The following is a 22,044-nucleotide window of genomic DNA, read 5'->3' on the forward strand; positions in this document are numbered from 1 at the left end:
GAAAAATGTACAAGGGCAAAGGGATAGTGTTCAAACTCATAAATTGGAATAACACGATAAAAGCAGACCTCATATCTAGGCCCGGTTATCAATATAAAAACAGAAATATTGGAAATACTCTGCAGGTCTGGCAGCAGCTGTGGCGAGAGAAACAGAGTTAACATTTCAAGTTGAATCTGATTTTTTCAGAACCGCATTTTCCAAGTCATGTTGTAGCCCAAAGGGAATGTTTACCAGCACACTCATGTCTGGAAACAACTGGTTTGTGCAGAAGGCTGAAGGGAGCAAAACAAAAACACTTCAGTACCTGTCAAACCCCAACTCCCTGTAGATTTTAGCATCATTAGAAATCTCTAGGAATCACCAGAGACGTACACAATAAGAGCAACAATTAGTGGAAATCAGGGGCAAAATTCTCCGGAAACGGCGCGATGTCTGCCGACTGGCGCCCAAAACGGCACAAGTCAGACGGGCATCGCACCGCCCCAAAGGTGCGGAATGCTCCGCATCTTTGGGGGCCAAGCCCCAACATTGAGGGACTAGGCCCACGCCGGACGAATTTCCACCCCGCCAGCTGGCGGAAAAGGCCTTTGGTGGCCCGCCAGCTGGCGCGGAAATGACATCTCCGGGCGACGCATGCGCGGGAGCTTCAGCGGCCGCTGACAGCAATCTCGCGCATGCACAGTGGAGGGAGTCTTCCGCCTCCGCCATGGTGCACACCGTGGCGGAGGCGGAAGGGAAAGAGTGCCCCCACGGCACAGGCCCTCCCGCGGATCGGTGGGCCCCGATCGCGGGCCAGGCCACCGTGGGGGCACCCCCCCGGGGCCAGATCGCCCCGCGACCCCCTCCAGGATCCCGGAGCCCGCCCGCGCTGCCTTTTCCCGCCGGTAAGGTAGGTGATTTAATTTACGCCGGCAGGACAGGCATTTTAGCGGCGGGACTTCGGCCCATCCGGGCCGGAGAATCGAGTGGGGGAGGCCCGCCAACCGGCGCGGCGCGATTCCCGCCCCCGCCGAATATCCGGTGCCGGAGACTTCGGCAACTGGCAGGGGCGGGATTCACGCCAGCCCCCGGCGATTCTCCGACCCGGCGGGGGGGTCGGAGAATTTCACCCCATATCAGTATATCTCATCTCAAATTGACCTCTGCATACTGGTTCATTAGACTGCCTATTTCTGCTTTCCTTTAAATCTTACTGAACTATATTGAATTACTCAAAGCGCACTAACATTTCCTGCAGTGTTGGAGTGCTTTAACAACCTGAAAGTAGTTGACTACTTTAAATATCACTAATAGGGGGAATCCTTCCTGCAGCTGGACGTGCATTGGCCGGATTCTGAACTCCAAAATAATAGTATTAGTGTCAAATCAGTATTATACCTCAACTTATGCCTATGTCCAGCAGACACTCACTGAACACACACGCGCATCAAAATGGTACCTGATGGCATTCACATCAGAAACATGCACAGATTTTGGGCCTCAATAGCCATCAATGCAGCCCAAGAAAACCTGCACTCTGCATCTTGAATTTTGTGACCTCTATTTCTAAAGAACCAGTTTGTTGAAAATGTTTTCACCCAAAGGGTGACAGGTGTCTGGAATTTACCGCCCGGCTTGGTAGTTGAGTCAGAAGCGCTCAAATAATTTAAGAAGTACCTGGATCTGCACCTGTAGTGCTGTAACCTGCAAGGCTACAGACTGGATGCTGGAAGGTGAGATTAGAATGGGTGGCTAGTTTCTTCAGCTGGCACAGGAGCAATGGGCCTGTGTCATAAAGTTGCCTATTTCTGATTATTCTTTAAAATTTACTAAATTACATTCAATTATTTAAAGGGCATTAGCATTTCTTTCAATGCAAGAATGCATTCACAAACTGAAGTGATTTGAAGAGGGGTTAATTTTATAATACAGGACTGCACAGTGGCGTAGTGGTTAGCACTGCTGCCTCACGGCACCGAGGGCCCAGATTCGATCCCCACCCCGGGTCACTGTCCGTGTGGAGTCTGCACATTCTCCCCGTGTCTGCATAGGTGTCACCCCCACAACCCAAAAGATGTGCAGGATAGGTGGATTGGCCACGCTAAATTGCCCCTTAATTGGAAAAAAAAAGAATTAGGGGCGAAATTCTCCTACCCGCCCCGCCACATTTCTGCGCTGACCGGCCGGCGGGAGTCTCCGTAACGCCGGCCGGTCAATGGGGTTTCCCATTGTGGGGCAGCCCCACGCCGTCGGGAAACCCCCGGGCGCCGGCAGAACGGCGACTCCCGCCGGCGGAGAATGACGCCCTAGGTCCTTTAAATTTATAGAAATAAATTTATGACACTATTTGACAGAGTAACAAAGTAGACTGTGCTTTTGTATAGTATAAAGATGTTAACATTGCATTGAAGTTTCTATAATTCTTGCTATACATTTTGTTAAACCACACATTCAGGAGATGTAAGAATATGTGCCTGATGTACTATTATAGGCAGAATATTACAGGTTAAAATCAAAGAATTGAGGGTGGGAGGTTGGTAGGTATAGCATCATAAAATAACATTAAATTACTCTAGCTATACATACGAGAAGCATCTTATTTATTAACTTATATCTATGCATGCATTCACTTCGGAATTGTAATTTCTTACTATAAATGTAACATATTTCACAATTACTTATGTGCTGGGTTAGCAATAAGTGCAACCCCACAAGCTTTGATCTCTTTAATATTAATCATGCAAAACATTATTACAGTAATAGATTGCATTTGTTTTTGTGTTGGTGGGCTACACTGAAACATTCAAACTTGTCTGTTCTTCATTTTTAACTGTATTTTATCTTTCTCTCTCCTTTGAATCTACCTCCACTAGAACAGAAGTTCTGATGAAACAATGGACGGGAGTTTCTGGCCCTTCCCGCAGCTGACGAGCAACACAAATAGCCATTGACTTCAGCGGGACTGGAAAATCCCGCTGGCATTCAATGATGAGACACCTCTCTCATAGGAAAACCTGGGGTTGGGAAACTCTCGGCCACTCACTCTGTTTCTCTCTCCACAGATGCTGCATGATTGGCTGAGCATTTCCAGCACCCTCTTTTCATTTCAGGTTTCCAGTAACTACAGTATTTTGCTTTTGTACAGATTTAACATATTTGGGAGTCTCTTTAAATACGTTCCCAATAAATGAATTGGTGTGAAATTTCACACACAAGAATTTTTTGTTACACATTGATGATAATACTGAGCGTGTGTTAAAAGCCCGGCATTTAAACGTATCATGTAGGTACCAATAATAAAAACACAATAAACAAAAGAGAATCAATAAAAGGGTTTAAAGCTAGCGTGTTCTAATAGGCCCTTAAATTACAATATTTCATTACTTCCTGGACTGGCTGGTTAAACAAAAACAGCAGGCCCAGAAAAGGTTTCTCCTTCCTTCAATGCCATATTAAGAGATTGCTGAGCACTGACATTCACTGTTTCTGAAACACAGGTCTAATTTCAGGAATCTGATTCCATCTCATTTCATTATGTCAGAAGAGTATTGTAATGATGGTATAGATTTTTTCACTATAACTATTGAGTCAATTTTAACCTGGTAAAAACCAGTCCAGGGAGTGGCAGGGCATTGGCGTTGTTTAAAATGGTGTGTGGGATTAACCAAAATACTTTCCCACGTGTGGCTATCTTAACCTGCTCTTCTGAACAAATGAGAAGGCACAAATCAAAAGTCATTGGGACCCTTCTTTAAATATGTCGAGCAGGCTCCAACAACATAATTGAGGCCCAATGCCATTTTAACTGGAGAGTGCACAAGGAAGTAGTTGCCTTCACCAGGCCAACCTTGTAGCAAGAGGAGGTGGGTTCTAAAGGGTCTAGAATGCTAAGTGCTTTTAATTTTTTGTGAATTCCCGTGTGGGAGCAGGAGTAACAGGAGTGGCCCTTGCGGGCCTCACAAGCAAACCTTATGCCTCCCAACCTCACGTTTCCCATCCTCTCCTTTGTTCACAAGCTCCTCCCAAACCCCCTCTCAATTGCTCACCTGAGTATTGGAGACCATTCCTTTGGGTTCCCAACAGCAGTCTTGCACCATCAAATATCCAGCTGTCAAACCTAGCTGGCTATCACTCCCCTCTGGCTTTGTGAGGCTGATGGGGCCTATTCAGATGAGCCCCAGGAGTTACAACTTTCCAGGCCTCTCTGAAGAAGTCAAAGAGTTGTTTTATGTCTCTACTCCTTTAACTCACAACTTGCATCCCAAGTTACAGAAACAACCCTTAAAGTATTTCACTTTAACTGAGATTATTAGAAAAAGGTTTTACTTCACTGTATGGCACTACAGTTACACACTTTCTTACTAATCCCTCACTTCTACAACAATGGACCCCATATTAATCAATTTTTGATTAATTCCAATTGCTAAGCAATGTTGCCAGAAGCATCAGGCAACAATTAAGTTTCTCTCTGAATGGTTCAGGGAGCCGCTACTTTGGGAGCACATTTTTGCTCGGTTAATTAAAAAATCTGTTTCTTATGTTGTTAACATCAGTTTTAGTGCCTAGAAGGATTATCATGAACTAATTCATATCGGAATCACAGACATTGGCACTCTTGCCCAGATATTTGTTTCCCAATGAGGTGCAAGTCGGGTTGTGAAATGCTGAAGTTAGGGTTTTTTGCTGTGAAAACAATGTCTCTCTGCCTTTCAGGCCCCACACCATTTTTGTGGCTTTTTCATGGGTTAGAGAAGGCCTTGGTCACAACATGCACATGTGCATCCTCCGCATCGTGAGGACCATTGCAAAATTTTATTTCCTCCCATATACAATTTTCATTTGCTGGTAGGGTTTTGGAATTCCTAAAACTGCACATGAAAGCATATATTGTTTTAATACCTTCCATTATCACTATTAGATGCTGTTTATAATATCGATGTGTTTTTAATGCACAGCTTCATAATAGGGATCTGTCTTCCAAAGTTAAGTTGACCTTACATTGACCACCATTGTGCAACTGTTGTCATGCATTACAATATTTTTTCCACTGGGAAAAGTTCTATTATGCATTAAAAATGTAAAACAATCTGTCCGACTCTGTTGTCATGTTGTGTGCTGTGGTTTAAATTGACAGACTGCTCTGGCTGTTAAAACAAATCTCCTGTTTTTGAAAGTTGAAAAGAAACACTGTAATTGCTCACCTCTATTGATTGGCAGTCACTCTCCTTTGAGATGGAAAGGGTCCATTTCAGCCAATGTAGCTCAAAGATTTGCAGCCATTCTGAATGCTTGGCTGTGCTTCAAAATCTGTGTGGCAGTGGATGATGCAAAGTGCGCATGAAGGTGGCATGGAGGCGCATGGGGTGGGTGGCTGAGGGGCCATGAAGGTGGCATGAGGACGTGAGGAGGTGGGGTTTATGGGGTCTTCAAATGACAGTGAGCTGGGCTGTTGTCTTGAAACATTGAGGTGGCCCGTTAGCCAGCCCGCCTCTGCACTCACACTCCACACAAACTCCACCGTGTCTAGCAAAATGCTCAGTGAACATGATCCATGTGTGAAAAGACAAAAACCTGGGCAAAATAGCACATGCGTTGGGTGTGCATTTCAAAAGGTGCAAAAGTGAGCAGGTTTGGTTTTCCCGAGTCCACTGGAAAATCTCGATTTCCTTTATTAATGTGTAGGCAGCTTCCAAGTGGGAGGGGTAAAATCGCTTGCCCGAAACCCGGATGCCACCTCAGCAGTATGGAATCTACAATCACAATTTAATGAAGCAATTAATTTTGACTTTGAGGCTTTGTGGCTCCAAGCTGCAAAGCAGATGTGATGTGTACCCACATGACCATTCAGGGATATACACAAATACAAAGACACATCACTGGAATTACTTCTGAATACAATCAGGAGCAAGAAGAACAAAAGCATACAATTCTCACCAAGAAAGTGTGGTTGGAGGTAGCTAAGGCGGTATGCAGTAAGAACATTGTGCCCTGGTTTTGGATTCAATGAAGGAAGTGTCCCAACCAAATCAAGAAAAGCAATTAAACTTCCTGATTCACCTACATCCACTGATTCAAGCTATAACCCGCCCCCCCCCCCACCCCCCCCCCACCCCCCCCCCCCCCCACCCCCCCCCCACCCCCACCACCACCACCACCAACCTTTATGCAAGTATTTTCCATTAGATTTATCCATCCACCATTGATGCTAGCCCCAAACGTTGTGCCACGTGATGTATGTGTTTCATAGTTACCCATTTGGGTGAATACCTCGTCTACACTTACTCACTGGTCTGTATTTTCTTGCCCCTTGCAAAGTTTGCAAAACTCAAGGGAGACTTCAGTGCGTCTGCTTATAATAATAATAACTGCTTATTGTCACGAGTAGGCTTCAATGAAGTTACTGTGAAAAGCCCCTAGTCGCCACATTCCGGTGCCTGTTCGGGGAGGCCGGTACAGGAATTGAACCCGCGCTGCTGGCATTGTTCTGCATTACAAGCCAGCTGTTTAGCCCACTGTGCTAAACCAGCCCGGTTGTTGGGTTTTCACTTAGTAATTCATGCCTCACAACTGAGCAGATACTGGTGGCAGGAACAACTGTAGAGAGAACATTTCAGTGGATCCATCCAACTCCAAGTTCTCCTGAGCCACACACCTATATTGAGAAGGAGAATGATAAAGGTGAATCATCACTTTAGCCAAGTACTAAAGCCAGGCAGGCCATGGCCATGGCCATGAAGGAGATGACAGACCTTAAAGTGGATGCCAGATATCATATCCATCACCTTATAGTGTATTACTAATCCCCACCAAGCTGGTCTACAGCACCGCGGTAAGAATGGCGCGATACTTATGGATGATGATGAATGGAGATGTGTAAGTGGCTACTCTTCATAAATGCTCCCACTTCTCATCTGTTCTTCAAAACTCAGACAGCCTAGGCCAAGGGCATCTTAGCAGTTCTAATGGTTTAGCTTGGTGGTCGCATAGCTCCTGTTGTGATGCTCCTGTGTCTCATTGACGGGGTTTCTCACAGGTGTTAAGAGTCAAGTTTGAAGGGATTATTTCTTGTCTCCTAAGAGCCAGTTGTGATGAACGTAGAAACTTGTCAGAAATTCTATTTTAAATTTTGTTGTATTCTTACAACACCCCAGGCGAGGCTGCGGTCAATCCCAGTACCGCACCCCCCGACCCAGAGTCGCAACACATTTGAACTAACAAATAATACCCTTGGCTGGCCAATTTATTACAGTCACCAGGTTTGTAAATGTAAACACATTTACTTTTTATTTATAACAAGAACTATAATGAAATATGCAGCAAATACAACTAGTTAACTATTATCTAATTCCTAACCCTCCAACTCACCCCAACCCCTACATACACATACAAGACAAACATAACAGGTGAGAAGGGTGGCGTGGAATAAAAAGTAATGTAAAAAATAAGACTCTTTGTTTCAAATGGTTGTTTCTAGCAAACTTTCCTTCAAGGCTTTTAGTTCGAGATTTCTGTTTCCAGCCTGTAATAGTTTTCATTGTAGATTCATTCATTCAGGTTCTCTATAGATTCAGAAGTACAGCAGTTCAAAGCACCTCTGAAGAGAGAGAGAGCAGGCACTCACAGATCCCTTCTTAAAGGAGCATGCAGGACCAACTATGCTTTCCTTAGGTCTCTGGAACTCATACCACTCGAGTAGGACCCAATCACCACTTGTTTTCGGGCAGAATATGGCCTTTTTGCCAATTCATTGGCCACCAGCTAACCAATCGAACCGAGTCCCACCCGATCTCTCAGATGCCACAGAGTCTGAGTTTTGCTGCTTGAGAACAAGCACTATATACTATGTTGAAACTTTTTAAATTCCTCATTTTCTCTGCTGTTTGACTTAAAGATACGTGTCCAGTAATCATCCATGGATCAAGTGATAATGGCAACGACTTCCGGTTGCGGCGATGACCAGCTAAGCCGCACGTTTCGGCGGCTCCAGCTCGAACGGACCTTCGGGCTCTTTTAAGAGCCCCAACGGGGAATTTTTTCGGGACGAAACCCGGTGTGGGGTGAGACAACAGGGAGTCCCCCCCCAACGAAAAAGAAAAATATCGTCGGTGGCGGCCAGATCGCCAAGAATCCTCGAGGACAGGGGCAGAAGGAAAAAGGAGCAAGATGGCGGCGGAGAGAGCCCAGGCGACATGGGGACCGGACCAAGACGAATTTTTGAGACGGTGTGTGGAGCTGCTTAAGAAGGAGGTGCTGGCCCCGATGCTACAAGCAATTGAGGGGCTTAAGGAGGCACAAAAGACCCAGGAGATGGGTGGTGGAGCAGAAGGTGATGGACAACGAGGACGAGATCCTGGGCCTGGTGGTCAAAACGCAGACGCACGAGGCGCTCCACAAAAAGTGTATTGAAAGGATTGAAGTCCTAGAAAACAGATCACGGAGAAAGAAACTTCGGATCCTGGGTCTCCCCGAGGGAGTGGAAGGAGCGGACGGCGGGGCTTACGTGAGCACGATGCTACGCTCGCTAATGGGAGCTGAGGCCCCCTCGGGCTCCTTGGAAGTGGAAGGGGCCCATCGGGTCCCTGCGAGGAGACCAAAGGCGGGAGAACCACCTAGGGCGACGATCGTGCGATTTCATCGCTTCAATGACAGAGAGGTGGTTCTGAGATGGGCCAAAAAGGTACGAAGTAGTAGATGGGAGAATGCGGTGGTACGGGTGTACCAGGATTGGAGTGCGGAGGTGGCGAGAAGGAGGGTGAGTTTTAATCGAGCCAAGGAGGTGCTACACAAGAAGGTGAAGTTCGAGATGTTGCAGCCGGCGCGACTGTGGGTCACGCACCAGGAGAGGCATCACTACTTCGAAATGGCGGAAGAAGCATGGACCTTCATTAAAAACGAGAAACTGGATCAGAACTGAGGGACTGATGTTGGAGGGGAAACGACATTGCTGATGTATATAGAGATGTAAATTGGGGAGGGGGGGACACTAAGAAATGTGGGCGTCGGTGGGGGGGAAGAAGAGACATAGGCGGGGGATGGGGAATGGGAGTGGGGCGGCAGAGGGAGCTGCGCCACAAGGGGCGGGACGGCTCTAGAGAACACGGGGCTTATTGTTCTTGTTCCCGCGCCAGAAAGATGATGGCGGGAAGATAGGTGCAAGGTAGATGGGAGTTCCCCACACGGGGGGGTCAAGGAGAGAGCGGGAGAAGCCGGGGTCAGTTGAAGTCAGCTGACTTTCGGAAGTAATATGGGGGGAGTAATCATGCTAGATGGGGATCTAGCGGGGGGGGGCGGGGGGGGATAACTGGGTTGCTGCTGCAGAGATCGAAGAGGAACTGGTAAAAGAAAAGGTGGTCGGGGCGGGAATGCGCCGCCTGGGGAACGGGTGAGTGCGCGGAACCGGGACGTGGGACTGGCCTAGAGAGGGTGATGGCTAGTCGACAGGGGAGGGGGGGCAGGCAGCCCCCCAGTTCGGCTCATCACGTGGAACGTGAGAGGCCTGAATGGGCCGATTAAAAGGGCCCGAGTGTTCGCGCACTTGAAAGGACTGAGGGCAGACGTGGCCATGCTTCAGGAGACGCACCTGAAGGTGGCGGACCAAGTTAGGTTAAGGAAAGGATGGGTGGGACAGGTGTTCCACTCAGGGTTGGATGCAAAGAACAGAGGGGTGGCCATACTGGTGGGGAAACGGGTGTCATTCGAAGCTAGGAACATTGTAGCAGACAGCGGAGGCAGATATGTGATGGTGAGTGGCAGACTGAAGGGAATGGAGGTCGTGTTGGTTAACGTATATGCCCCGAATTGGGATGATGCGGGATTTATGAAGCGGATGCTGGGACGTATCCCGGACCTGGAGGTAGGAAACCTGATAATGGGGGGAGACTACAACACCGTGCTGGACCCAGGGTTAGATAGATCTAGATCTAGGACCGGAAGAAGGCCGGCAGCGGCCAAGGTGCTTAGGGGGTTTATGGACCAAATGGGGGGAGTGGATCCGTGGTGATTTGTTAGGCCGATGGCCAAAGAGTTCTCCTTCTTCTCCCATGGTCACAAGGTGTACTCCCAGATAGATTTCTTTGTTTTGGGAAGGTCACTGATCTCGAGGGTGGAAGGAACTGAGTACTCAGCCATAGCTGTTTCAGATCATGCCCCACACTGGGTGGACCTGGAACTAGGAGAGGAGAGGGAGCAGCGTTCACTCTGGCGACTGGATGTGGGATTACTGGCGGATGAGGGAGTCTGCGGAAGGGTGCGGGGATGTATCGAAAGGTACCTGGAGGCCAATGACGACGGGGATGTCCGAGTGGGAGTAGTATGGGAAGCACTAAAGGCGGTGGTCAGAGGAGAGCTGATCTCCATCAGGGCCCACAAAGGGAAAATAGAGGCCAAGGAAAGGGAAAGACTACTGGGGGAGATTTTGAGGGTAGATAAAGAATACGCGGAGGCCCCGGAGGAAGGACTATACAGGGAGAGGCGATGACTCCAGACGGAGTTCGACCTGTTGACCACAAGGAGGGCGGAGGCACAGTGGAGGAAGGCACAGGGGATGAGATATGAATATGGGGAAAAGGCGAGTCGCCTGTTGGCCCATCAGCTGCGAAAGAGGACAGCGGCGAGGGAGATAGGGGGAATTAGGGATGAAAAGGGAGCTACGGTGCGGAGAGCAGGGAAGATAAACGAGGTGTTTAAGACCTTTTACGAGAGACTATATAGGTCCCAACCCCCGGAGGGAAAAGAGGAGATGCGGCAGTTTTTGGACCAATTAAGGTTCCCGAGAGTGGAGGAGCAGGAGGTGGAAGGCCAGGGGGCGCCGATTGGGGTGGACGAGGTTACCAAGGGGCTGGGGAACACGCAGGCAGGGAAGGCCCCGGGACCAGATGGGTTCCCGGTGGAATTCTATAGAAAATATGTGGACTTGTTGGCCCCGCTGCTGGTAAGGACCTTTAACGAGGCCAGAGAAGGGGGGACCCTACCCCCGACAATGTCGGAGGCGACGATATCGCTAATCTTGAAGCGGGATAAAGATCCGCTGCAGTGCAGGTCCTATAGACCTATCTCACTGCTAAATGTGGACGCCTAGTTGCTAGCAAAGGTGCTGGCAACGAGGATAGAGGATTGTGTCCCGGGGGTGGTGCACAAAGACCAGACAGGGTTTGTAAAGGGGAGACAACTAAATGTCAACGTGCGACGGCTATTAGGGGTGATAATGATGCCCCCAGCAGAGGGGGAGGCAGAGATAGTAGCGGCAATGGATGCAGAGAAGGCATTTGATAGGGTGGAGTGGGAGTATCTATGGGAGGTGCTGAGGAGGTTCGGGTTCGGGGACGGGTTTGTCAGCTGGGTTAAACTCCTCTATGGGGCCCCAACGGCAAGTGTGGTCACAGGTCGGCAAAGGTCGGAGTATTTTCGACTACACAGGGGAACAAGACAGGGATGCCCGTTGTCCCCATTACTGTTCGCGTTGGCAATTGAACCACTGGCCATAGCGCTGAGAGACTCCAGAAAATGGAGAGGGGTGATTAGAGGGGGAGAGGAACACCGAGTGTCACTCTACGCGGATGACCTACTGCTGTATGTGACGGACCCAGTGGGGGGGGATGACAGAGGTTATGCAGATATTGAGGGAGTTTGGAGATTTCACGGGATATAGGCTTAACATGGGAAAGAGTGAGCTTTTTATGATACACCCTGGGGACCAGAGTAGAGGGATAGATGGCCTACCGCTAAGGAGAGTGGAAAGAAACTTCCGATACCTGGGGATTCAGATAACCAGGAGCTGGGGAACCTTAAACAGACTCAATCTGACACGACTGGTGGAACAAATGGAAGAGGATTTCAAAAGGTGGGACATGCAGCCGCTGTCACTGGCGGGCAGAGTGCAGGCAATTAAGATGATGGTCCTCCCGAGGTTCCTATTTGTGTTCCAATGTCTCCCTATACTGATCACTGGGGCCTTCTTTAAAAAAATAGATAGGAGCATCACGAGCTTCGTGTGGGCAGGGAAGGCCCCGAGGGTAAGGAAGGGGTTCCTACAACGTAGCACAGACAGAGGGGGACTGGCGTTGCCGAATTTGGGCGACTACTACTGGGCCGCCAATGTGGCGATGATTCGTAAATGGATGATAGAGGGAGAGGGAGCGGCGTGGAAAAGGTTGGAGATGAAGTCCTGCAAAGGGACGAGTTTAAAAGCGCTGGTGACGGCGCCACTACCGCTCTCCCCAAAAGAATTTACCACGAACCCAGTGGTGGCGGCAACATTAAGTATCTGGGGGCAATGGATGCGACAGAGGGGTGTGCTGGGAGCCTCGGTGTGGTCCCCGATCAAGAACAACCATAGGTTTGCCCCAGGGAGGCTGGACGGAGGATTCCAGAGCTGGCACCGGGAATGAATCAGGAGAGTGGGAGATTTATTTATAGACGGGACGTTTGCGAGCTTGGGAGCGCTTGAGGAAAAGTATGAGCTGCCCCGGGGAAATTTCTTTAGATATATGCAGGTGAGAGCGTTCACAAAACAACTGGTGAGGGAATTTCCGCTGCTCCCGACACAAGGGATCCAGGGCAGGGTGCTTTCGGGGGTGTGGGTCGAGGAGGGCAAAGTGTCAGAGATATACCGGGAGATGAGAGAAGAGGGGGAGGAGTTGGTGGGCGAACTGAAGGGAAAATGGGAAGAAGCGCTCGGGGAGGAGATTGAGGAGGGTTTGTGGGCTGATGCCCTAAGCAGGGTAAATTCCTCTTCCTCGTGTGCCAGGCTTAGCCTGATCCAATTTAAGGTGCTGCATAGAGCACACATAACGGGAGCAAGGTTGAGCAGGTTCTTCGGAGTGGAGGACAAGTGTGGGAGGTGCGGGGGAAGCCCGGCGAACCACACACATATGTTTTGGTTGTGTCCGGCACTGGAGGGGTATTGGAGGGGAGTGACGGGAGTGATTTCGAAGGTGGTGAAGGTCCGGGTCAAACCAGGCTGGGGGTTAGTTTTATTTGGAGTAGCGGATGAGCCGGGAGTGCAGGAGGCGAAAGAGGCCGATGTCGTGGCCTTTGCATCCCTAGTAGCCCGGCGTAGGATTTTACTCATGTGGAAGGAAGCGAAACCCCCCCCGGACTGGAGGCCTGGATAAACGATATGGCGGGGTTCATAAAACTAGAGCAGATGAAGTTTGCGCTGAGAGGATCGGCTCAAGGGTTCACCAGACGGTGGCAACCGTTCCTCGACTACCTAGCGGAACGTTAGAGGGAAGATAGATGGCCAGCAGCAGCAACCCAGGGGGAGGGGGGCGGGGGGGGTAAATTGTTTGGGTTTTTGGAGGGGGAGAGGGGGCGGGGGGGAGTATTACTTTGTGTTATTTGGTTAGTTTACCATGTTAGTTACACAATGTTATATTGCAGCTATCATGTTACTTTTATTTTTATTTCTTTGATTTGTAAGGCAAAAAATTGTGTTTGAAAACTTTAATAAAATATATATATTTTTTTAAAAAGTGATAATGGCAACAAATAAAATGTGAAATAAGGCGGGACGGTGGCACAATGGTTAGCACTGCTGCCTTACAGCACCAAAGCCCCGGGTTCAATTCCGGCCTTGGGTTACTGCATGGAGTTTGCATGTTCTCCCCGTGTCTGCTTGAGTTTCCTCCGGGCGCTCTAGTTTCCTACCACAGTCCAAAGATGTGCAGGTTAGGTTGATTGGCCATGCTACAATTGCTCCTTAGTGTCCAGGCATGCACAGGTTAGATGGGGTTACAGGGATAGGACAGGGGGAGCCTAAGTAGGGTGCTCTTTCAGAGAGTTGGTGCAGACTTGATGGGATGAATAGCCTCCTTCTGCACTGTAGGGATTCCATGATTCTATGATAAGAGAATCATGAGGAAGGGCTCTTACAATTGTTATTTAAAACCCTGGTTTCAAATACGTACAGTAGTTTGTCTTTTAAAACTGTGATTAAATGATCGTAAAGGTGAGGTAATGGTTGATTTTAACCATTTACTTGTTTACATATAGATGACTAATGGGATATTGTTTATGTTGAGGAGGTTCCCTGGGGTGAATGCCTTCTCCACTGCAATTTATTACCACCATAACTGGTCCACAGCAGACGCTATCTCCCTGGCCCTACACTCATCGCTGGAACAACCCGACATCAAGGATTCCTATGTCAAGCTCCTATCCATTGACTACAGCTCTGCCTTCAACACAATAATCCCAGCCAAGCTCATATCAAAACTCCAAAGCCTAGGACTTGGCTCCTCCCTCTTCCACTGGCTCCTCGACTTCCTGACCCATAGACCACAATCAGTAAGGATAAACAGCAACACCTCCTCCACGATGGCCCTCAATACCGAGACCCTGCAAGGCTGCATACTTAGCCCCTTACTATACTGCCTATACACACAACACTGTGTGGCAAACTTTGGCTCCAACTCCATTCACTGGTTTGCTGATAACACAACAGTAGCGGATCGGATCTCAAACAATGATGAGTCAGAGTACAGGAGAAAGATAGAGAACCTAGTGGCATGGTGTAACAACAACAATCTCTCCCTCAACGTCAGCAAAACTAAGGTTAATTGACTTCAGGAAATGAAGTATCATACACACCCCTGTCTGCAACAATAGTGCTGAGTGTGAGATGGTTGACAGCTTCAAATTCCTGGGTATGCACATCACCAACAATCATCCTACTCCACACATGTTGACGCCATGACCAAGAAAGCACAACAGCGCCTATTCTTCCTCAGGAAACTAAGGGAATTCAGCATGTCCACATTGACTCTTATCAATTTTTACAGATGCACTGAAAGCATCCTATCTGGCTGCATCGCAGCCTGGTATGGCAACTGCTCAGCTCAAGATCCTAAGAAACTACAGAGAGTCATGCACACAGCCCAGTCCATCACATGAACCTGCCTCCCATCCATTAACTCTGTCTACACATCCCGCTGCCTTGGAAAAGCGGGCAGGATAATCAAAGACCCCACCCAACTGGATTATTCTCTCTTCCAACCTCTTCCACCGGGCAGGAGATACAAAAGTCTGAGAACACGACTAACATATTCAAAAATAGCTTCTTCCCCGCTGTACCCAGACTCTTGAATGACCCTCTTATGGGCTGAACTGATCTCTCTACACATGTTCTCTACTGTTGTAGCACTATACCCCGTATGCTTCACCCGATATCTATGTCTATGTATTTACGTCGTGCATTTATCGTATGTCCTGTGGTTTTTATGTATGGAACAATCTGTCTGGACTGAAGGCAGAACAATACTTTTCACTGTACCTCTGTACACGTGACAATAAATCCAAATTTATAAGTGGCATTTAAGCAAGTGGTTGCTTAATTGGACTATATAGTGGCAGGTGTAGAGAGGGGGTTATCAAAGTTTTTTTTCCCATTTTATTTAATAACTGTTAATTGGAAAGCTATTACTGTGTTGGCAATGTGATTGATTCTATGTTTAATGTTTGTTTTGACATAAAAGATACCTATTGGTCAGTGTCATCAGTCCTGTGGTTTAGTAATCTTCCCTCACAGATTTACAAATTACAACTTGTTGGAATTCTCATACAGGAGTCCTGACATAATTCTTGACACTGCTTCATGGAACAAGTCTGTGGTGTTTAAGTGCCTTAAGATGAATGCACCATGACATCTCTGAGGAAGTATGCAATAGACCTGCATAACGTTTGAGGTTTATAGAAATTAGTCATTTCAATAGTGATGCACAGATTGCCAAATGTGTGCACCCTGTATCTGTGGAAAACCAACCAGAGATGCAAATATGAGCGCCCGCCCATTTATTCCTGTTATTGTCATCGCAGAGGGAATTTTAATTACCAGCCCTGGAAATCATTCCAGCAATATTTCATTTATGTGCAGTGCACCATGAGACATTCAAGAGGTGTCCAGCGCCCAGGGAGCCGGTGGCAAAATAACTTGGCGGTAATGATGACCTTTGCAGCCACTGGCAACATATGGTGACCAGATCTTCGACTGGAAATCCACAAATGTCTGCCCTTATCAGACATGATAATCTCAGGCCGTGGAAGCACTGCTTTTCCAAGAGGCAAGGCAGCAGGACCCTGGCTGGCTGGAAAGCCTGTGACATGGGTAGTACTTCCTGTGACCTTGGCCCCTCTCTTACGCATCTCACCCGTGTGCATGGGCTTATTCCACCTCAGCTTTTGGGTGATAATGGTCTTCCTCGTCTGACAGGCTGTCGAGATCTATCCTGATCTCGTCAGCTTGAAAGCCTCCATAGCTGAGAAAATTATGTAACCACACAGAGGCTCTGTTTGTCAGAGGGACCAGAGGCGGCAGCTGTAATCAGTGAGGTTTTATTCAGATGGGGGAATGACAAGTTTAAATATCTACTTGAACTGTGACTCAATCTCTCCATTTGCCGAGCCCTGTGGAAGCGATACAGGAGACATTAAATTTAAAGTTAAGTTCAATTTAGTTTTCATAACACCTTACTAACATCTCCTTCGGATGTCAATTGCATTAATAATTATCCACCCACCCATTTGACCTCGGCAAGTCGGTTATTCATAGATATCTAAATGCATTTCTGTTAAACTTGGAAGTGGCAAGTTGTAGTCAGGTTGCAGTTACAAATTTAAAATCATTAATTTTAGGCCCTTCCTCACCTACAACCATCGTTTTTTTGGGTTACACTTTCTGGCTGGAACCCTGAGAGGAGGTCGGGGTGTGGGAGTGAGTGGCAGAGTGGATGGGTTGGGGAGGGCGGGTGCACCTTGCAGATAAGCCAGTGCAGACTTACGCCTGCCTGGGGGGGGGGCTGCCATCCACCCCACCCCCAGTCTGTTACTGGGAAGCCGCTGTGGGTAACTAAACTGTCCCCACTGCCTCCGGAAACATGAAGGCTGACAGGAAAATCCCAATAGGCCTCCATTAAAACCCTTAACAAACACATAATTGATGCCATATAAATGTAGCTAAAAATAAGAGTCCTGTCTACTTGAATCTTCACTACAGTGTTGCCTGTAGTTTATTCTAAGTATTTGTAATTTTTTTTTTAAACCCCTTCTGTAGTGATATGCCTGTAGATAATATTACATGTACTCAGCAGTGTGACCTCCCACCAGCAGATGGCGTCAGACGTAAGTCAGGGCACATCCGGCTATCCTCAGAAGGTTGTAAGACGTACATGAGGACAGTCGTGCACAGGGTTAGTTCCAGGGGGGTCTAAAGAAACTCTGTGATAACTTGCTCTGTTTCAGATTGTTACCTTACCATGTGTACATTAATAAAAATCCTGGTTTGGCCAAGTCACCAGCAGTTCTGTAAATTCCTTACGAGGCAACGAACACAGAACACAACACCTTCAAAATATTTTAACCATTTAAACTATGAAGATCTTTGACATCTGGCACCACATTCTTTCCTCTGACTCCTTTTCTAAACAACACTTGGCAATTTTTAAATGTTTTAGTTCCACTCTTTTTCAAATGGATGAAGAGCTTCATTCAGGTGACCCGTCCCTGCTGCGCTACCAACCCCGCCTCCCCTACCCCAAACCCAATCCCACCTCTGGAAGAATAGCCAGAGCCAGGAGGGAGCCAGGGAACCGTTGTACAGGCGGCAGCATGAAATTCCACACTTGCCCAACTCTGTTTCTAGCCCTAGCAAGGTGGAAAGATCCAGCTGATGGTTCCTAGTGCAAACAATGTGTTACTCATCAGCTGACGTGAAAGCTCTTTGTGTGGCATTTCAGAAAATGTCTGTTTCCGTCACTGATCACATTGTAGCGCCGGTCGAAGCTCGACCAATGGCCGGGGCAAAATGCAGCATGTGGTTGCTTGTCACAAGCCAAACATACCTGGTAGATTTGGCTTTGATCCTTGGACAGTGTTTAAAGTGGGGCTGGCACTGACTGATACACTGTTGCAGTGTTGGCTTATTGGATACTATATAGAACTGCTACTTGTTCTTCATTTGGTCAAACTACCGAATACTGCATAAGGACCTCGCACAATCAAGAGGCAAACTTGGGATCTGGAATAAAATGCATCAGTTCTTATTAATTTTCAAATATAAACCAATATTGATTGGCAGTTTGTTTACAAAGCTTATTGGTCGATTATATGATCTCTTGTGGGTCAAAGGTCTCTACAAAAGCTATTTTACTGCAACTGAAATGCTCAAGAAGTATTTTTTAAAACCTTACCTGTTACTAATTATACATTCTGTTTCAACAAGAGAGGTCAATTACCGGGGGTACAGACTGAAGGTGATTGGTAAAAGGATTAGAGGGAATATTAGGATAATCTTTTTCACCCAGAGGATAGTTGGTGCCTGGATCTGCACCTGAAGTGCTGTAACCTGCAAAGTTACAGACTGGGTGCTGGAAGGTGGAATTAGAATGGGAGGATAGTTTTTCACCCGATGCAGACACGATGGGCTGAATGGCCTCTTTCTCTGCTGTAACCTTTCTATGATTCTAACAGACAGAGGGTCATGTTTATCAGCCTAGTAGATCTGGTTTGTGAAGTTGGTAAATGAGGCTGTTTTCTGGGGGAAATTCCCTTCTGGTTGATTATTCTGTAGCCAAAAACATCCTAACATTGAGTATGATTAACTACCATTAAATTGTACAAAGTGAGTGGCTTAGCTTTTCTTTCTTTTCTACTCCCTGTCTTCCTTATCTTTTTCTCATTCTTTCATCCACTCGAGAGATGGGGCAAGATTTTTCCTATGGACTTCTAAATCCCACCATCACGTTCAAATGGGGACCAAAAATCCGCACTTGTGTGGGAGAAAAAAAAATCACTCAACATGATTTTCTCCAGAGCAGCCAATTAATCAGCAGAGGGTGGGCTCATCACCCACTTAAGGGTGGCAGGTGAGATTCCAAAACTGGATGGCCAATCAGAAGCCTTCAAACTAGAAAACAGCAGCAGGATTGACAAGTATGTGCGGCAAAGGGCATTTCAAAATGGAGGCACCCTCACACCAACCTTCTCAAAATTAAAGCGGAGAAAGGCATTTACAGCCAGGGGACCACTTTGGGAGAGGGCAGGGGAACCTGATCTACAGGGTGGACTGTGGCTGGGACTGCAACCAAACAGGCAGGAGGGTCTCTGAGCCTGTCTGGATTATTGACTACTGCTTCACTCCCCAAATCCACCAAGAGCCTGCTTTATCCCACTTGCAGCTTAGAGATAGATATAAAGGCTTTTGAACAGAAGAGAAAGAAGAAAATTGAAATTAGTAGAAAGAGACAGTATGGAAGAGGGGGCAGGAATGAAGGATGAGCCAGGCAGAAGTGAAGGACAAGGAGGCAGAAATGAAGGAAGAGATTGAGAGTTAAAAATGAAAAGGGCAGAAGTGGGTTCAAATGAACAAACAAAGGTAAAATTAGAGGAGGGAGGTAGAAGTAAACAAGGGGGTCGAAAGTCAAAGGAATGTAAGTGGATTGGAAGAAATTCTAATTAGTTTGGGTTTTGGAAAAAAGGTTAAATCATTATAATTACACCTTACTCAGCAGTGATTTAATCGCCTACAATGTAATAATAAATGTGTCACAAGCAATAAATGTGTCATTGCTGCAAAGGCCAGGAACCCAACACTGGAAATATTGGCCTTACATTCACAACTGTATCATCAATCTTGTTTGAACATTTAACTCAACCACTTGATACAAAAGTAAAACTAAAATGTCCCGTCAGATTCACTGCACTCCCACTCCAATTGTGTACAATAAATATTTTAAACTATTTGAATGTAGCAAGCATACTTACAGTCAGTGAAGGAGTCTAACAGAGGGAGTCCGGAGTGGCCCGTTGGTTAGTTCAAGTTCTATTCCAAGACTTGTTAGCTATGAAATAATCTAGCTACTGATGCAAGCAAGCCAGCATTTATTGGTGTCAGTTCCCAGCCCAGAAAAATGAGGTGGACTAGCAGCATGAAGGGAACTTGCCTTTAAACAAAAGCTTACCTGCCAAAATAAAATGGTGGTTGGAAAAGCTAAGGGACGGAGACTTCTGGATGGCATGTTAGCAGACTTGATAAATTTCTGACTATGTTGGTGAATGCCAATTCTTTTCTTAAATTAAGAAATAAACAATGTTCAAAACAATACATCATCATAATAGATTGAAGAGAGCAATTTCAATCTGGAAATAAATATCAAGGGTTCAGCTAAAGTTGATATGGAACTCATATATATCATTAGTTGAATCGTTAATTACAGAATTTCTTGCAATAACTCGCAACTACCTCGATGTAATCTATAAATAATGTGAACTAATTTAGCAGTTTGTTAGCACTCCCCTGATCTAGCATTCTACATATTAACTATGTAACCTTAATTAGATGAAAGCTTTATAATACATGGAAGCAATCATGTTTTAGTACCAATATCATAGGAAAAGCCAAGGTTTGTGTGATAGTGTGAAATAGGTGATAATGAGTCAGCAGCCCATTTTACATCACTCCTGCTTTATCCTGCCCTCAGCTTCTTGGGAGAGATGGAAAGCAAGCTGCCAATTTTCTATCACTCATTTTACATTAGTGCACAAAGTCAAGATATATCCCAATATCGATTTCTCATGTACCGGTAATATTTCACTCATCAAATTAAATTATTTATGACACTCCTATCACGAGTGACACAGCTGCAACCAATAGCATTTTACTCTGGAGTATGAACGCTCTTCAGACACAACACAAAACTGGAAAAGTGTGTGGTAACACATTTTGGTCGGAAAAATGAGCAGGGACAATACAGGCTAAATAGATGGTACAATCACAGAGACCTGGGGACGTTTCTGCACAATAGGTGAAGATGGAAGAACAGGTGTTAACATGGCAGTTAATAAAACAGATGCGATCCAGACGTTTATAAATACAGGCGCAGAGTACGAGAGGCAGGAAGTTATGCTAACCCTGTAAACATTAGTTTTATATAGTACGGCACAGACACAAGGGGCTGAATTCTCCGCCGGCTGAATGCTCCATTTTGCCGGCAGCCCAGGGATTTCCCGACGGCGTGGGGCTGCCCCACAATGGGAAACCCCATTGACCGGCTGGCGTAACGGAACATCCCGAAGACGGAGTGAAATAGAACTGTGGCACAGTGAGACAGAGAATCCAGCCAAAGGTGATTCGCACAAGGACCAGAGTTGACATGAGGGGGAAACTTTTTTTAACACAATAAGGGGTTAGGAATTGGAAGCACTGCCTGATAAGGTGGTGGAAACCAATTCAATAGTAGCTTCCAAAAGCTAATTGGTTAAGCACAAGAAGGGAAAATATAAGATATGGGGCTTTTGAAAACCAATAATGATTCACATCAGTGTCATGACATCAGGTGAGAAGGATACGTCATGGGTGGACACTAAGGTGTCAAGCCAATTAATTATATTAAAATATATTTAAATCTATGGAAATAACCGGACGTGGAAGGGGAAGGAAGAATTGGGGCTATATACAAGTGTCTGGGGGACAACGAGGTGAAGATCAAGGAGAAATGGGAAGGAGAGTTGGGAGGGAAGATCAATTGGGAAGTATAGAGTGAGGCACTGTGTAGGGTAAACGGGATCTCCTCCTGTGCAAGGATGACCCTGATACAGTTTAAGGTGGTGCACAGGGTGCATATGACTTGGGCGAGAATAAGTGGCTTCTTCCAGGTGGTAGCAGATGAGTATGAGAGGTGTGGGCGGCGGAACCAAATCATGTGCACATGTTTTGGGGTTGCAAAAAATTGGGATGATTCTAGGCGGGATTATTTGCGGTTTTAGCCAAGATAGTGGAGGAGGAGGTGGACCCGGACCCTTTGGTGGCGATATTTGGGGTTTCAGAGAAGCCAGAGCTCATGGAGGGGAGAAGGCCGATGTCGTGGCCGATGACCGGGCTAGCGGCTTGGTTAGGTGACCTGTACGACTTCCAGCGATTGGAGAAGATAAAATATGAGTTAAGGGGTTCTGCAGAGGGGTTTGAGAAAAGGTGGGGGATGTTTGTGACCCTGTTTGAGGGGCTGTTCGTCGCAGAGGGGGGGGGGGGTGAAAAAGGGGGAAAATTTGTACAGACTGTATAGTTGATTGCTG

At 46.8% G+C, this 22,044-nt stretch overlaps 1 protein-coding gene across 3 annotated transcripts in view; it reads right to left on the reverse strand.

The window, feature by feature from the left end:
- Window positions 1-22,044, reverse strand: part of helz2a (helicase with zinc finger 2a) — a 164,607-nt gene that overhangs the window by 135,607 nt on the left and 6,956 nt on the right. The window contains exon 1 of one of the 3 annotated variants that reach the window (XM_072514774.1): window positions 5,184-5,705. The exons of the other annotated variants lie outside the window; for them this stretch is intronic. The gene's annotated coding sequence lies outside the window, so the exon portion shown is untranslated. Of the gene's footprint in view, window positions 1-5,183; window positions 5,706-22,044 lie in introns of those variants that run through there. 3 annotated transcript variants of the gene reach the window in all.

This window comes from Scyliorhinus torazame, chromosome 8 (genome assembly GCF_047496885.1).
Source record: "Scyliorhinus torazame isolate Kashiwa2021f chromosome 8, sScyTor2.1, whole genome shotgun sequence".
In the NCBI taxonomy this organism is placed as follows: domain Eukaryota; kingdom Metazoa; phylum Chordata; class Chondrichthyes; order Carcharhiniformes; family Scyliorhinidae; genus Scyliorhinus; species Scyliorhinus torazame.